This window comes from Sapajus apella, unplaced genomic scaffold, assembly GCF_009761245.1.
Source record: "Sapajus apella isolate SASKATOON/1434 unplaced genomic scaffold, GSC_monkey_1.0 scaffold2, whole genome shotgun sequence".
NCBI lineage: Eukaryota > Metazoa > Chordata > Mammalia > Primates > Cebidae > Sapajus > Sapajus apella.
In genome coordinates, this window is record NW_022436942.1 from 22583655 (window position 1) to 22602132 (window position 18478).

The window sequence follows — 18478 nt, forward strand, 5'->3', positions numbered from 1 at the left end:
AAGAAGAAAGAAGCAAATATCATTTGCACTTGTCTTTGGGGTATATTACCCTGCTGGTACAGCACATTCACTTAATGTACTTTCTCTTGCATGTTTTAAAAAGACATGTTGTTAACTTCACACCCACTGCCTGGGCTGCTCAGTAGAAAACTGCTGCTGCTTCAGTCACTCCCTCACTCACTGTCTCTACTAGATGTCCATCACTAGCAGTTTACATAAATGGAATCATATAGTATGCCCCTGGGCATAGGGGACACAAAGACAAATGAAATTTGATTCCTATCCTCAGGGAGCTTAGTTTGTAGAGTAGTGGTAAAGAAAGAGAGTTTTTCAAAAATCTTTAAAGCAACGTTAAGTGTTAAAATGGAAATCTAAAATATGTTGCTATTGGCACACAGAATGGGGGTATCTAACTCTTCAGAGAGGAATACATCAATGTTGCCTTCTCGAAGTGGTGCTGTTTAAGCAGCATTGAAGACTAGGTAGGAATTTCTTAGGAGGAGAATGAGAAGGCCATTCCAGACAGAAGGACTGACCTATGAAGAGGCTTGTGGCATCACAGGGCATGGGACAACAGGAAGCTCAATGTGGTGGGAGCCTAGGGGAAGCAAGGCAAAGTAGGATTGAGGTGCAGTTAGTGTCATACCCAAGAGCTTGGTCTCTATTTGATCAGCAACGCAGAGTCAAGGTTTGAGCAGAGAAGTGAACCAATCAGATTCATTTTTTGAAAGATAATTCAGGCCGGGCGCGGTGGCTCAAGCTTGTAATCCCAGCACTTTGGGAGGTCGAGGCGGGTGGATCACGAGGTCAAGAGATCAAGACCATCCTGGTCAACATGGTGAAACCCCGTCTCTACTAAAAATACAAAAAATCAGCTGGGCATAGTGGCCCATGCCTGTAATCCCAGCGACTCAGGAGGCTGAGGCAGGAGAATTGCCTAAACCCAGGAGGCGGAGGTTGTGGTGAGCCGAGATCGCGCCATTGCACTCCAGCCTGGGTAACATGAGTGAAACTCCGTCTCAAAAAAAAAAAAAAAAGAAAGATAATTCAGGTAGTAGTGGTGATGTCGAGTCGGCCTGGAAAAGAAAAGACATCTGGTAGAAAGAAGTATATGGTGGCTATGCAATAGTTCAGGGCAAAGATTATCAAAATCTAAGCCAAAGCAAGGCAAAGGGAGACAAAGGAGAAATGTGCTCAAGAGATATTTCTGGCCAGGTGTGGTGGCTCACGCCTGTAATCCCAGCACTTTGGGAGGCTGAGGCAGGAGGATCACAAGGTCAGGAGTTCAAGACCAGCCTGATCAACATGATGAAACCTTGTCTCCAAAAAAAAAAAAAAAAAAAAAAAATTAAAAGATAAGAGATATTTCTGAAATGCAATTCAATTGGCCTGAGTGATTAACTTGATAAGGAAGACAGGGAGTTGAGGATAACTGCAAATTTTTAGCCTGACAGACCGGGCAAATGGTGAGTCTGAAACTGAGATAAGGAATGCTCTGGAAAGATGATGGATTGAAGAGTAAGATGGAATTGAAGTTTTAGAGAAAAGAGACTCAAGGAAAACTTATTTTGGGCGAGGAAATGAGAATATGGGTTAAGGACAGGAGAAAAAAGAATATGTTGTTAGAACAGAAGTGGAGAGGTTGATCTGAAAGTAATAAGGCTATGTCTTTCTTTAATTAATATAAGAGATATGGAGGGAAGGATGTTTAGAGTTTGGAGGCCAAGGGGAGAAAAATTAGGGGAGTTAGCATCAGATGGTTGTAATTTGGGGGAAGCTGTGAGAGAGAAGCTGACCTACTGAGGGTGAATAGGAGATGTGAGGTGTGAGAATACCCTAGTACATGTACTTTCTCACTTACATATATTAACAAGATTCCAGTTTCAAGCCACACTTAAAATCTGCAATTGCTCATCTTAAAACACTTTCTGTTCTCTAGACGTTCTTCTTATCCATCATCAGGTCTCTCAGAACCTCTTTCTTGCAAGTACACCTGGAGACTCACAAAGTTGGTTGATAGCAAAACAACTCAATTCAGCAGGTAAGTGTCATTTCTTTCCATTTTTATGGTTGTATGCAAAATTAGAGCCCCTGAAAACTGAAACATCTACAAAAGCTTCTAGCCAGTTCAGGAAATCTGCTTAATATTTAGTAAGCCGCTTAAACATTTGAATTCTATGGAATCAGTGTAAACTCTCAAAGAAACATCTAGTTCAATTCAATGTTTACTGAGAACCTGTGTACCAGGCACTACACTAGATGCTAGGGACACAAGGACAAGCCAAACACAACCTTTTCCCTTAGAAAGCTCACGGTCTAGGGGAGCAGCTTCCCTTTTGGTAGGTAGAAGGCAGTATGCTTATATACAGTGAGCTGCAGGGAAGTCAGTGCTCTGTTTTTACTTTTAATGCAGAATTATTTCTTCTATGTGTAGATGACTGATATTCAGTCAGCTTTTAAAAGTTTTAATAAATTTTGACATAAGTGTACATTTGTAAAACCATCATTATATTCAAGATAATAAATATATCCATCATCCTCAGAAGTTTCTTTTCCATCTTCCCCTCCAGCCTTCACCCCTGCCCAGGCAACCACTGATCTGATTTCTGTCACAATGGAATACCTTACATTTTCTAGAGTTTATATAAATGGAATCATATAGTATGTTCTTTATTATTTGGCAACAGTCAGCTTTTTTTCTTCTTTTGTGAGACACGGTCTCACTCCATTACCCAGGTTGAAGTGCAGTGGCATGATCATGGCATGATCAATCTGCAGCCTCAGACTCCTAGATTTTTTTTTTTATATGTCAAGATTGTAAATGCCATTTTATTCATTTATTGTGTGGATTGTATTTTTGTTTGTTTGTTTTATTTTTATTTATTTATTTTTTCCCCCATTTATTTATTTTATTGCATTTTAGGTTTTGGGGTACATGTGAAGAACATGCAAAATTGTTGCATAGGTACACACATGACAGTGTGATTTGCTGCCTTCCTCCCCATCACCTACATCTGGCATTTCTCCCCTTGCTATCTCTCCCCAGCTCCCCACCCCCCACACTCCTAGATTTAAGAGATCTTCCAACCTCAGCCTCCCAAGTAGCTGGGACTACAGGAATACATCACTGTGCCTAGCTAATTTTTATTTATATTTTACAGGATGAGATCAAACTCCTGGGTTCAAGTGATCCTCCCATCCCAGCCTCCCAAAATGTTGTTTTTACAGTTGTGAACCACCGCACCTGGCTCAACAGTCAGCTTTTGACAGACCTTGGTAATGGAAAGAAATGTGGATAATTTTTCCTTCCCTCCTTCCCTCCTTCCTTCCTTCTTTCCTCCCTCCCTCCTTCCCTTCTTCCTTCCTTCCCTCCTTCCTTCCCTCCCTCCTTCCTTCCTATTTTCTTTCCTTCCTTCCTTCTTTCCTTTTTTCCTTCCTTCCCATCTTTCCCTTCCTTCCTTCCTTTCTGCCTCCCTTTCTTCCTTTCCTCCCTCCCCCTCCCATCTTTCTTTTCCTTCTTTCTTTTTCTTTCCCTTCTTTCTTTCTTTCTTCCTCTCCTTCTTTCCTTCCTTCCTTCCTTCCTTCTTTTTTGAGTCTCACCCCTCACCCTTATTGGAATGCAGTGGTCATAGCTCACTGCAGCCTTGACCTTCTGAGCTCAAGTAATCACCCTGCCTCAGCCCCCTGAGTATCTGGGACTACAGGTGTGTGCCACTATGCTTGGCTAATTTTTAATTTTTTGTTGAGGCAGAGTCTCACTATGCTACCCAAGCTGGTTTTGAACTCCTGGCTTCAAGCAATTCTCCCACCTCAGCCTCCCAAAGTGTTGGAATTACAGGCATGAGCCACCACAACCTGCTGCTAATTTCTTTTTTTATATCTTTTAAAATTTTTTTTTTTTTTTTTTTTTTGAGACGGAGTTTCGCTCTTGTTACCCAGGTTGGAGTGCAATGGCGCGATCTCGGCTCACTGCAACCTCCGCCTCCTGGGTTCAGGCAATTCTCCTGCCTCAGCCTCCTTAGTAGCTGGGATTACAGGCATGCGCCACCATGCCTAGCTAATTTTTTGTATTTTTTTAGTAGAGACGGGGTTTCACCATGTTGACCAGGATGGTCTTGATCTCTTGACCTCGTGATCCACCCGCCTCGGCCTCCCAAAGTGCTGGGATTACAGGCTTGAGCCACCGCGCCTGGCCTAAAAAATTCTTATGATAATCCTGCACATGGTGATAATTTCTTTTTCTTTTTTTAAATTTCTTTTTTTAACGTAATTACCACTTAATTTTTTAAAAATTTATTTATTATGCTTTAAGTTCTGGGGAGGGATAGCATTAGAAGAAATACCTAACGAAGATGGTGGGGCAATGGATGCAGCAAACCACCACCATGGCACATGAATACCTGGGTAACAAACCTGCATGATCTGTGCGTGTGGCCCAGATAATTTCTTAAAGTGGATATTTTTTAAATCATAAGGGGAAAGATTTTTAAACTAAATTAATACTCAAGGTCATGTGAATTGGTTAATAAAATTCTTCTGGAATTTGTGTGGGAAACTTAAATGCACATAGTCTGACCGTTGACGAAAGCAGAATATGCCTTTGAGCATGACATAGTACAAAATGGACAGCTTGGGAGCCAGAGTTGCGTTCAAACTTAGGCTCCACCTAGAAGAGTGATTTTGAGTGTATTATTTCAACTCTCTGAGTTTTGGTTGTTTAACCCATAAAATAGGAATAATAAGACCTCTTTATTGGGTGACTGCAAAGATTCAATTAGACTTGGATATGGAAAGTGTCTCAAGCTCAAATATTAGTTTCTCTTTCCCTAACTGTGTTTCTTGTTTCTATGAGAACATTACTCAGACTTGCAAATTAAGTCATTTAAGGTTTACCCAACATAAAAGTGGCCACTTAGCGATTTTGAGAACATATGTGTAGAGCAGGGCTAATCTATGTAATATTTTTTATACCAGCAGGTTGACCTTCGTAATTCTGTTTTCTCCTAATTGACATAAAAAAGCATTTGGCATTAGTGTTCCCCAACTTTTCATTAATTATGGTGGGAGAAGATAGCCAAGGGGCCAGTGAGAGTGGGAACTGACCAAAGAAATTACTGGGGATAATATAATATTGACCAAAGAAATTACTGAGGATAAAATAATTACTGGGTCTTCTGCTCTTACAAAAAGAGGAAGGGAAACTACTACAAAAATAGTGTCCTGAATTTTAAGAAAATGACCATCCACAGCGACCAATGGGAATCAGTTATTCCTTGATGATCTTTTCCAGGCCGTCTGGCCATGGGTCACCTGTTTTAGGCCTTCCCAAACCCTACCCTCCAGCCCCAGCACATCCTTGATTTCCCTCACTGCTAGAAAATTTCTCCTGTTGCTGAATCTCAGTCCATCCCATTGAAGTGGAGGCCCTCCGATTCTGGCTAACATTCATTTCCCTCTAGGGCTATTTGTCAAGGAGGGGGTGAGTAGGGACTTAATGACATGCTTTCCTTAACAATCTTCCAAACCTATCATCTGGGACAGGGTTTATAAGCATTCATCAACAACACCCTAGCAAACTAGGTTAGTAGGATGAGCCCACTACCTGTTTAGGAATCTGGAAGGCTAAGACACTTTTATCAAGACTCAGGGGTTTTAAACCCAGTTCCTTCTATCCACATGGCCTTCAGTAAGTTGCACAACTGTTCTGGGTGTCTATCTTCTTCTTGCCTTCCTTCCACACCCACCACTGTCATCTCTGTTGGCAGAATGAAGGCTGAGCTTTGCCTGACTTCCCACAGAACTAATTAAAGTCTACAAAGTACTTTGAGAACATTCAGTGTGGGGTTCTTGCCAAGACAGAATTACAGGTGGGAATGGCAAGGAATGGGATAGGTAAAACTGGGAAAGTTGAGCTGCTCTGAGGAAGGCTCCAATTAGCCTCACTCCACTGTGAATCTTCAAGTTTTTTCTCTCCTGTCTGCTCAGCTATTGTGCAGAAGAGTCTCCTTCTTTTCCCCTGTCAAAGAATCAGATACGAGACAACCTGGGAGCTGAGTTCTGCAATTTTTTCATCTCAAAATCACACAGACTGCTTCAGACAATACTTGTCTTAGGAAAAGGAAATAGTGGAATTAAATCTGAGCCTGGAACAAACCCCTCTGATGCAGGATGCTTCCAAGTGTGGTTGCTTAGGGATTGCTCTTGAGCTTCTTCTCTACCATGGCCTTCATGTGGGCACTTCTGGGGAGGGGGATTAAAAACTTCCTCTGAAGAGTCAGGTCCTGCCCAGGAGGAGTTTACCTGTGACGACAAAATACACACAATAAAAGCAACCTAAGAACATTTACAAAGCAACACATTAATATAGGCAAATAAACTAGCATTGGAGGGATTAAGTTTAGACTGCAGAAGAACTTCCTACCACAACAGATATTGTGGATTCTCCTCTGCTTGGTAGGTTTAGGAATACCTCTTTAGGAAAACAAGAATCTTTTACCTTTAATATTCCTCATTCATGTTACAAAAGCCTCAGTCTTTGGAGTCTTTTAAGTATATTCTGCATTTAAACAGGTCAGCTGTACCTTGGGTATTTTTCCTTTTCTTCTCTCACCGTTCTGTAAACATTTTCTGGCTCCATTTCTCCCATTTCCATATTCTGAATGGCAAAGGCTTTCTGCTGCCCACTATCTGAATCAACACATCACCCTGTGGGACACATGGAATCAGCCAGCATTCTTACAGGTGAAGATGAGCAGGATGGGTAGATACACTTTAGCACATGTCTCAAATGTACAAATGGCAGGACATCGTGAGGCCAGAAGGAGGAGGGGTGGGAGAAGCATCTAAACTCTCAAGAATTCATCTCCACATCTTTTAAACTAAAGGCTTTCTTTTCTTTTCTTTTTTTACTGGCTGCTTGGAGTTTATTTTCTGCTTGGTGCCAGGTCCACAGTTCCAGGTGTCAGGAAAGTTTGTAAGTGCTGAGGCCAGGGCCGGGGCCATAGACAGCGGAGCCCTCAGTCCTTTATAAACCAAAGACTTCTGAGGCTTTTCACTGTTTTAGGGAGGGTTCTCTGTGGTCTCAATTATCCATACTTCTGGTAGCAAACTATGACACTGAGAGCCAAAACAGGAGATTTCAGATATAACACAAGAAGGTGCTCCCTGAGGGGTCTGACCAAGCAAGAAGGGTTTCTGTAAGAGGAAGAAGTATTCAGAAGGTTTGTTTCATTCTAGACCTCACCAAATGATGAGTGAAGAGATGGCTGTGCCCAAGGATGCAGGACAACAGGAGCATGCGGGGCTAAGATGAAACATTCGCTGCAAATCACTCCAAAAATAACACACCAAGTAATGGCAAAAATGAACACATGATATTGGGGAAATGGTCAACTCTTGCCAGGATTATAGCCTCAACATCAGAAGAAACAAGGGAAAAATAACTCTAGTTTGGGAAAGGGAAGGAGATTATGGAGATAACTCCTAGTGCCAGGCTCATTCTGAAGCTGTGGTTTCAGGCCAAGAGTGTGTGTGCTCAAACTTGCAAAGCTCATGCCTGTAGGCTTGGAAGAGAAGACTCCATTCAATGTGTGGATTCAGTTAAGCCTAACAGGCCCAATTTTCTCATCCAGGCTTTAAGATTCTCTCTTCTCTTTTACCACCTTCAAGGTACCCTAATGTTCCTGACCATCTCTTTTCTTCAGACCACATATAAGGCTTTTTAGCCTCCACTGGGTGCACTTAAGGAAAGTAGACAAACTATATCTTAATGCAAAGCAAGCTCCCCTGATGTAGAGGATTAAATAACACATTTCATGAACTAGAAATGGCAGATGGACCAATTATAATTATCTGATGCCTGAGCAGGGGTCCTGTCCTAAAGGCTTCTATGGAATTCAATAATGTGAAAGAATATCAGGTCTGGTAAGAGGTGCTCACAGTCTAAGTAGAGAAACAAAACATAAAGACACACAAGGAACAATCGCAGAGCTCACATAAACCTAGGCAAAATTATGCAGTACATACTGAAAAAGGACAGATGGAGGCTGGATTTAGCTCTATTCTCCTTACCTACGCTTTTGATCATTCACCCACTGTGAGCCAGGCACAGTGCTAGGAGGTGCTCTATATACCTTCTTTACTATTTTTTTTTTTTTTTTTTTTTTTTTAGACAAGAGTTTTGCTCTTGTTGCCCAGGCTGGAGTGTAATAGCATGATCTTAGCTCACTGCAACCTCCACCTCCTGAGTTCAAGCGATTCTCCTGCCTCAGCCTCCTGAATGGCTGGGATTACAGGCATGTGCTACCATGCTCGGCAAATTCTGTATTTTTAGTAGAAACATATTTTCTCCATGTTGGTCAGGCTGGTCTCGAACTACTGGCCTCAGGTGATCCACCTGCCTCAGCCTCCCAAAGTGCTGGGATTACAGGCATGAGCCACCGCACCCACCACCTTCTTTTCTTTTAATCCTCACAAACCGTGTGATAGGTATTATTAGCATTATTTCAGACATAAGATTAAGTAACTTGTTTAAGTAAACGGGAGAATTAATTGAAACTGCTCTGGGTTAAAACCCAAATCTATGTGACTTGAAGTAGGTGCCCATAACCCCCACTCCATATTGCCGCCACCTTCAGAATAACTTTCTACCTTGAAAGAAGTTATGAACTATGTTTGCTTGAGAAGAGTTTGGACAACTTAGAGGTGGTGTTGTGAAAGGAAGGGAATGAATGATATGAACTGCTATCCTTCAGTTTCCTGAGTGGGCCATCTAGTTCTAGGCTGAGGAAAACCATAAAAACCACAAGCTCAAGAGATGCTAAGGTTGCACAAGCTCCCAGAGGCCTTGGGCTGAAACATACTTGGAGAGGTCATTCTGCTGCTTCCACATTTAAGACTTTAGACTCCACAGGATTCATGTTAGGAAGGTGAATGAACTACATTTTCATACAGAGCAAGCTCCCCTGACACAGATCATATAATACATTTTAGGCATCTCCAGATTGATTAGTTCCTCCCAACTTAGCTTTTACTATTTTACTAGACTCTAAATTAATAGAAAAGAGTGTTCTGGGGACCTTTGGTATTAGCTTCCTGGCATGACAACTTTTCCATATGTCTAGCTTCAATCCTGGCTCCTGCAAAATATACATTAGAGCTTTACACCCAACCTACACTCTGTAGAGTATAAAACTATATAAAATGGTCATAGCCCTCCAAGAACTTATGCCCTCATGTGTGGATAATTACAACAAAGGCAAGATTCAATATGTGAAGAGCGTGAAAAGAGCTTATAGTCCTTAGTACCAAGATCCTCTTTGGTCAATATTTACCCAGATGCTCACAGAGCCACAAACTTTTTGAGAAAGTTTTAAGCAAAAAGGTGGGACATTTGGGTCTTAGGCTCAATGTGTACTTCTAATCCCCCCTCTCCTGGGATTCATGGAACATTTACTGAGCACTTATGATGTGCCAGGCACTGGGAATGCAGAGATAGCTATGATATAAGCCTGCCAGCAAGGAACTCACATACATGCCTTTATCAGAGCTGGGAGCCACGTCCTACCCAACACATCCAATCAACTTCAGCAAGGTGCTTAACTTGAGAGTATGGGGCAGAGTGCAGGGACTAATGCTAATAGTGCTGAGTCAACAGTTTATCCACCCACCCCCGCAACACTTCCTCAGAAAGTGGGAGACTTGCAAGAAATCACATGAGTTTCACTAATCCTCCACCAATAGTACCCACTGCATTACTGGCCTCATTACTTCTTAATGGGACTTTGTTGATTACAGACTGCTTAATTACAGTGACAGACTCCCTTTTGGTTGGGGGGCCCTGAGGAAAGAAAATGAGGGTAAGAAGGTTAGTGGGGAGGGGGGAATTATGACTGTTGGCAATCCTCCACCTCCCACCCACTGCTCTGCCATCCAGGGCAGGAGCTAGTGTGAGAAAGGGATCTCTGAACAGCCATATTGTTCCTTCTTTCCTGCCCCCCTCACACTAATAGAAGCCTTCAGATCTGTTTTCCTAATACAGGTTTCTTCATTCAGCTTTGAAAATATGTTAATCAGAAAGAAACAGCAATATCATGTCACTTTTTTTTTTTGAGACAGAGTCTCACTCTGTCACCAGGCTGGAATGCAGTGGTGCAATCTTGGCTTACTGCAACCTCCAACTCCCTGGTTCAAGCAATTCTCCTGCCTCAGCCTCCTGAGTAGCTGGGATTACAGGCACAAGCCACCATGCCAAGCTAATTTTTGTATTTTTAGTAGAGACGGGGTTTCACCATGTTGGTCAGGATGGTCTTGATCTCCTGACCTCATGATCCGCCCGCCTCAGCCTCCCAAAGTGCTGGGATTACAGGAATGAGCCACCGGGCCCTGCCATCATATCATTATTAAAACATAGGTATAGTATAATTCTTGGCACATAGTAGGAATATAACAGATATTTGTTGAATAGATGAATGATTGCAGAGAGGCAGAATAATAGGAGAAAATGTATGCAGAGAGAACAAGCTGATGGTATGTCTATGCTGGGCATATAGCTAATCAAGTGGCCCTTTCATGGAAGCACTCCCCACCTGACTCTCGACTAAAATAACCAATTGCATGACCAAGCTGACAACATCAGAAGGCACCTTTGGTACCATACATATGCATCTAGTGACAAAAAAGAGGAAAAAAGGAAGGGAAAGAGGAAAGGGAAAGAGGAAAGAAGGGTTGTTGGTTTTTTTTTCCTGTATGTGTATGTATAGCAGTCCTGAAAATATAGAGGTAGGAAAAGCAGAGAATAGAAAAGGTGAAGTAAAAAAGCTTGAATCAGGCACACGACAGAGAAGAAGGTATGGGACTGAATGGGCATTTCAGGCAGTAAACAGAGAAAGTATAGAGATGGTCCAGACAGCCACATCCACTTCAAGTAGCACAATCAGTTCTTTTAATATCTTAAGTTGACTTTACCTTGCCACCTCTACCATACCTGTCCCAGGCACTCAATAAATAGTCATGGCTTAAACCCAGGCAACTATTGATCCTAGCCAATAAAATGGAAGTGGATGACCAAAAAAAAAATAGAGATCATCAGACTAGGTTTTAAATTTGATTTTACCCGAGGAGTTGCCTTAGCAATTAAGATTTACGTAAGCATTCATTGGGAAGGGTTTGCAATGTCAACTTGGGAATGACTAGGGTAGGGAAGCCAAGGTGTACACTGAAGGGCAAGGAATGGTCAAATCAGGATTTGAAATTTCCTGGAGGTAATAGGCATGCCCCAACATTTGGGGGTTGAGTATTTGTACCTTCATTCTGAACTATACAATTTAAGGAAAAATTTCTAATATCTCCATCTTTCATTTGTCTTTTTCATCATCAGAGGTAGATCTAGCTCAGGGTTCTTTTTCTCTTCTTTTATATAAACTGGCTTATTCTTTATGCTGGGAGAGTATTAAACTGTCTATAAAATTCCCTAAATTAATCACCAGATAGTTTAAACATAATAAACATGTGAACTGTCTCAGTTAATTGGCCCAAGAAATTGTGTTCACCCTCAGAATCATATTTTTTCCTCTATTACACTTTCCCTGTCATCCTGAGCTAATGTCATAAGCACAAAATATTGTTCTTGACTAAAATTGCATTCCTGTCTAAAATTAGAGCAACACCTTAAATAGAAATTTAAGGAATAACTCCAAAATAGGTAGAAGAGAGGATTTTGGATGTGTTCACCACAAAGACATGACACATGTTTGAAGTGAAAGATATGCTAATTACCCTGATTTGGTTATGACATGATGTATACGTGTATCAAAACATCAAACTGTACCCCATGAATATGTACAATTATTATGTGTCAATTAAAAACAAAATAAAACTTGTAAAAAAAATCCAGGCAAGGTGCAGTGACTCACGCCCTGTAATCCTAGCACTTTGAGAGGCTGAGGCTGGTGGATTGCCTGAGCTCAGGAGTTTGAGACCAGCCTGGGGAATACTGTGAAAACTCCATCTCTACTAACATACAAAAAATTAGCCAGGCATGACAGCATGAGCCTGTAATCCCAGTTACTGGGGAGGCTGAGACAGAAGAATTGCTGGAACCCGGGAGGCAGAGGTTGTAGTGAGCCAAAATCATGCCATTGCATTCCAGCCTGGGTGACAGAGTGAGGCTCCATCTCAAAAATAAATAAATAAATGAATATAATCCATTGACTTGGAGGATCATCACATGATGTGTAGGTCAGTCACTTCTGAGATGGCCACCAGGTGTTCAGGGATCAGGGAGAAAATTCAAAAGAAGAAGGAGATTTCGTCCCTTCCCACTGGGAGAATTCAGTACCATGGCAGTGTGGGGGGAGAGATACTGAAAAGCACTCATGAAGCAGAGACCGTGGCAAAGAGAGACAAGGACAGAACCAGGAGGCAGTTTGCTGAGCTCCAGAGGTAAGTGCTAGAAAGATGTGAAGAAACTAAATAGAGAAAAACCAATCAGGGAGTAAAGGACCAAAGTAAAGAAGGGCCATGGACAAAATTCCATGTGTGTGCCTCTGTGTGTGTACTTTGCAAGGAGAGGCAGAAAAGACTGGGGAAAAGGAGTAAACTTAGATCTGTGGAGAGAAGCAAGGAAAATCTGGGGAAGGCTCGGATTTGAAAGGCAGGGAGGCGTGCTATAAAGGATGCTGAAAACTGGGTCCCAAGACGTCTGTCCTCCATGACTATTTACACAAATCCACACTCACTATCAGTGGGCAGGCCAGTAGCTTTTTTGCAAGGTTATCTGACCTGTGTGAAACATGTCTTTGGGTCCAGGTAATGAAAAAGAGGGGTGTTCTTTACATTACAGCTTTGAGCCTCTACTGAGGAGCATGTAACTATTAAGTTCACTCTAATATGAAGTGATGGGAGATACTTGTCTTCAACAGCATAACTAAAGCGTATGCTAATATATGCTAATATAATGATAACTCTTCAGTTATCATTCAGAGGACAACTGGCAGCTGTGCTTCATTTTTTTCTGAGGACCTAAAAACGGTAAGGAAATAGAATGGAGCTACAGAGGCTACAGAAGCTGGGACTGAGTTAGAGGAAAAAAATTTCTGATGGAAATGACTCTTCTTTTTGGTACCCTTTAGGACAGCCTTTTTAATACCCACCCATCTGGGATGACTTCAATGCCAATTTGCTGAACTTGTGAGGAAATAGGGGTCCATGCAATGTTTCATGATATAGTTCAAACGCTACCTCATATGTAAGATGGGTAAAATGATAATGTTTCACAGAGATGATATGGGCAAAAATGCATAGCCCCATGAGCAGGCCCTGGTAGAGTGTGTGTGTGTGTGTGTGTGCATGCACTGTGGTCATTTCCTCAGTAAATACAGGTTTTTATCTTTCTCTCTCTCTCTCTCTCTTTTTTTTTTTTTTTTTTTTTGCTCATCCTCAATTTCCTTAAATAGAAAATGGGTATAGACTGCCTTAGAGAATTTGGTAGGAAGATCAAAGGAATTCATTGGATGGGAAAACATTTAGAAACTGCAAATTGCCACACACAAAGAAATAAAAGTTATCATTAGGCCCTCTGTGACAGTATTTTACTAACTGCCAATGTATGTGCACGTGGTGTGCGCATGGTAATGTTTGCTCTATGTGCATCTACATGCACATGCATTAAAAATGTATCCAGGCCAGTGGCTCATGCCTGTAATTCTAGCACTTTGGGAGGCCCAGGCAGGAGGATGGCTTGAGGCCAGGAATTCGAGACCAGCCTGAGCAAAATGGCCAGATCCTGTCTCTACAAATATTAAAAAATTAGCCAAGTGTGGTGGTACAAACCTGTGGTCCCAGCTACTTAGGAGGCTGAAGACAGAGGTTCACTTGGGCCCAGGTGAGGCTGCAGTGAGCCATGTTTGTGCCACTGCACTGTAGCCTGGGCAACAGAGTGAGAAGAAAGCAAGCAAGAAAGGGAGGGCGGGAGAAAGGAAGGAAGAAAGGAAGGAAGGAAGGAGGAAGGGAAGGAGGGAGGGAGAGAGGGAGGGAGGGAAGGAAGGAAGGAAGGAAGGAAGGAAGGAAGGAAGGAAGGAAGGAGGGAAGGAAGGAGAAAGGGAGACAGAGAGAGAAGGAGGGAAGGAGGTAAAGAGGGAAGGGAGGAAGGGAAGAAGGGAGGAACGGAGGGAGGGAGGGAAGAGAGAGAAAGAATGCATCAGAATGGAAATTATTAGTGGAGGGGAAGGTAGTGTACCTTATACCTTGGGAGGTTTGATATTTGGGTGAATGGATTATCAGTGTGTGTATACATTGTATAGCTGTTGAATGTAGTGTGTATATATATATATATATATATATATATATATATATACAGGAATAAGTGTCTATCTATAGCATGGCATAGGTGCTAGGGACATGTGTAGCCATGGTATATGTTTTTTTTTTTTTTTTTCTGAGAAATACGATAACAGAAACACGACACATGCAGATAGGACTCATTACCAAACTCAAGTGGAAAAATGAAGATTTATATAGCTTTGAATTGATCGATAACATAGGCAAAAACCTTTGTTTTCCATTTTTAATCTACCCATCAACTCGCTCTCCAACTAAGCCATCAAAATATAAGCATCATACTAAAAGTATGAAGGCAATGCTGCACGTGCTGTCATGATATAGCGTACATGCTATTAGGTTTCTGCTTTACAATGATCTGCTTTAAGACAACATCTCGAGCAACCCTGCATCTGAAAGCCTGGGTTCCTTGTGCACACTTGTGTCATTGTCTATGATGTACAACTAAATCATTAAAACATAAGCATCAGGAGGATGGGGACTTTGACTACCTTGTTAGCTGGTATATCAACAGCATGTAATGCAAATTTCACCTGGCACAGGGTAGATGTGAGATAACTATTGAGACAAATATTGGAATAAATATCTGATAAAGTGAACAAATGGTTTATTTAAACTACCTCGGGGCCCCATTCTGCCTCTGCCAATTAATGGAATAGTTGGGATAACAGCAGGGACAGACTGGGACCAGCAGGATGCTGATTCTTGAGGCAGAGAAGGCGTATGAAGAATGAAGCTGGAAATAATTCACCCTGGTGGGCTCCTTGGACAGATGGGAGTATAGAACAGAGAACTATCAACATTCCACACAAGAACTTATACACTGAATATTTATTCTCCAACGTTTTATGAGTGTCCATTGTGTGACAGCTGCTGTATTTGGTGATGTGGTTATAAAAATGAACAAGTTGTGGTCTTGAAGTATGCATTTTGGTGAAGACCAACGTGAAAACAAAAAAAAAATTATAAGATGAGCATTGACCTTTGAAAATGTTTTTATAAAAAGTATTCTGGGAGCAGATGAGATGAGTGAATATTTGCCTGGGAGAGGAGATAGGTTCTCAACCCTCTGGGCTAGCGTTTGAAGCATGAGTTTCTTGCTGACTTCCCAAGTGCAGAAGGGGAAAGTGGTTTCCAAGCAGAATAGGGCAAAACCCATGATGCTGTGTGGGAACAGGAAGGGCTCAGCTTGTTGTGCATCATGGACAATGACACAAAGTGTGCACAAGGAACCCAGGCTTTCAGATGCAGAGTTGCTCGAGATATTCTCTTAAAGCAGGTCATTGTAAAGCAGAAACCAAAGAGCATGTGTGCTAAATCTTGTGCAGCATCACTTTCATACTTTTAGTCGACAGCAGAAGGAGGGCAATGTGTAGATAAAGGTATTAAGAAGTTACGTGGAGGTTTGCATGAGACAACATCAAATGAACAGAGATGTAAAATGCAAATGAGAGGAAAGTGGGAAATGACTATTGAAGAGACTACATCAAAGAACCTAAACCCACATCAGAAAACATGGCACACTTACAGAAAAATGGCTTTAAAACACTTACAAAGCAGCATATAAATAAGTGCAAATATGTGGTGCAGGGTGAGGGTTACTTGGGAATGAATCAACCAAAGTTTAAAAAATAGACAGGATGAGAAAATTGTCAGACACCAACCAAAATTTACTTTCCTGACTTACTCCCAGCCTGGGCTGATTTTCTAACTGACGCAATGAACACGTTACTCATTTGCCAATTTGAACAGTCTGTTTTCATTTCCTACTCTGCAGACGCCCCCTCAGACACGCTACTCAGTTTCTCACAGGCAATTATGACTCTCAGAGTTCCTGTGGCTCCAGGAATATGAGGGGTCAGGTTGCCTTAGACCACAAGGAGGCAATTATCCAGATAATTTAGGTGTCAAATCATTTATTTGAATAATCAAGCTCATCTATCCAATTTTCCGCTTCCCAAAGTTCTGGCAGCTGACTCTCCGAAGATCAGCACACGCAGTACCAAGTCATGGGAGGACTTAAGAATTTCCAATAAAATATGTTTGTGTTGACATCGTGTAGGGTCCTCTGGGTCCTCAACCACATTTTATTTTATTTCATTTTACTTTAAGTTCTGAGGTACATGTGCAGAACGTGCAGGCTTGTTACATAGGCATACGTGTGCCATGGTGGTTTGCTGCACCTATCAACCCGTCATCTAGGTTTGAAGCCCTGCATGCATTAGGTATTTGTCCTAGTGTTCTCCGTCCTCTTGCCCCCAACCCCCAACAGGCCCCAATGTATCAACCACCTTTTCTAGCTTCCATTTGGTTTGACATACACAGCAATCTTTAGGAGCCCATGTCAATTTCCCATAAATGGAAGGGTACAGACAAGTTCTTGGTTTTATTTGTCAGGTTTGAAAGGCTTTGTACTTCACTCACTTAGAAAAGAAATGTAAGTCTAATTCCTCCTCACAGATATCTAAGCTGGAATAATGTTAGCCTACACTGCTTACACAGATCCATCCAGTCCAGTACAGATTGAAGTATGCAGCTGCTATCCACTTCAGAAAACATGGCACTGATATTGGAACTTACACTGATAAAGGGATAGGACTCTGACTCAGGAGATCCAGAGACTTTTAAACCATATATATGGGATATAGACAAGCTCTTCTCAAACCATAAGCAGCACTAGGGTTGATTCTTAACTTCCCCCTTTCCTCACCACTGTGAAAAGTACCTTCACGCCGCCTCCATCCAGAGGCCCGCAAACTTGGAGCTAATCTTTAAACTTCCCCCTAATCTTTGCCATGCAGTTACACCATCACCAAGTCCTCATTCCTCCATCGTACTATCTCTTGGAGTTTATTCTTCTTTCTTGGCCCAGTTTCCCTAAAATTTAGAGCCAGAAGTAAAAATTTATGTGATAATACTTTATTGAGAAACGCAGTCCCAGGGAAGAAAGAATGAAAGATAAAGAGAACAAAGCAGAAAAAAAGACACAGCAAATAAAAAGGAATGCTATATACAGCTGGCCATAGCTCCATGAAAAGCTGCTTACTTGATGCGGAAGGATGTCTTCACCATGTGAAGCAACTACATCCCCAAACAGTCTGTCTAGGGGAAGGAAGGGAAAAGAATTTACTTACTACCTCCCATTATTCAAGTTCTGTCCCTTCAGGTGTTAACCACCCTGCACTTCTGGGTCTTATATGCATATGTGCTGTCAACCTTCTTCTGCTTCTTCTTTTCTTTCTTTTTTTTTTTTTTTTTGAGACAGAGTTTCACTCTTGTTGCCCAGGCTGGAGTACAATGGCACAATCCTGCAACCTCTGCCCTCCAAGTCCAAGGGATTCTCCTTCCTCAGTCTCCCACGCAGCTAGGATTACAGGCATGCACCATCACACCCGGCTAATTTTATATTTTTAGTAGAAATGGCGTTTCTCCATGTTGGTAAGGCTGGTCTCGAATTCCACACCTCAGGTGATCTGTCCACCTCAGGTGACCCACCTGCCTCCACCTCCCAAAGTGGTGGGATAACAGGCGTGAGCCACCACTCCTGGCCTGCTGTGCACAACCTTTTTAAGCATGAGTGACAACAGGGAAGCCCCAGAGTAGGAGTAAAAGATGCACAGCAGGCTGGGCACAGTGGCTCATGCCTGTAATCCCAACACTTTGGGAGGCCGAGGAGGGTAGATCACTTGGGCCCAAGAGTTCAAGACCAGTCTGGGTAACATGGCGAGATCCCCCTCTCTACAAAAAATACAAAAATTAGCCTGGCATACTTGTAGTCCCAGCTTCTCAGGAGGTTGAGGCAGGAGCATCGCTTGAACCAAGAAGTGGTTGCAGTAAACTGAGATCATGCCACTGCACTCCAGCACTCCAACCTGGATGACAGAGCAAGACCCTGTCTCAAAAAAAAAAAAAAAAAAAAAAAAAGCACAACATAGGTGTGACATGAGGCTGCAGCTGTACATGCCCACAAGCACCATGAGAGAACTTGCTCTATTGTAACTGGGCTTCACCACCTCCTGACCAGCTAGGAAGCAAGGCAAGACATGGCTCTGGCCTGGCATGGCCCATCAACTGTATACTTTATTTACCATGTTTATAGTCCTAAACCTGGTCTAGAACCAAATTGGTTATGTCTAGATTA

At 42.1% G+C, this 18478-nt stretch overlaps 1 long non-coding RNA gene across 1 annotated transcript in view; it reads right to left on the bottom strand.

Moving 5' to 3' along the window:
* Positions 1 to 5173: 5173 nt before the first annotated feature.
* LOC116560617 overlaps positions 5174 to 18478 on the bottom strand; it is a 63304-nt gene continuing 49999 nt past the window's right edge. Inside the window, exons 2-3 of the long non-coding RNA XR_004273048.1 lie at positions 6497 to 7116; positions 5174 to 6300 (exon numbers count right to left, since the gene is read on the bottom strand). This is a non-coding gene — a long non-coding RNA (uncharacterized LOC116560617). The remainder of the gene's footprint in view (positions 6301 to 6496; positions 7117 to 18478) is intronic.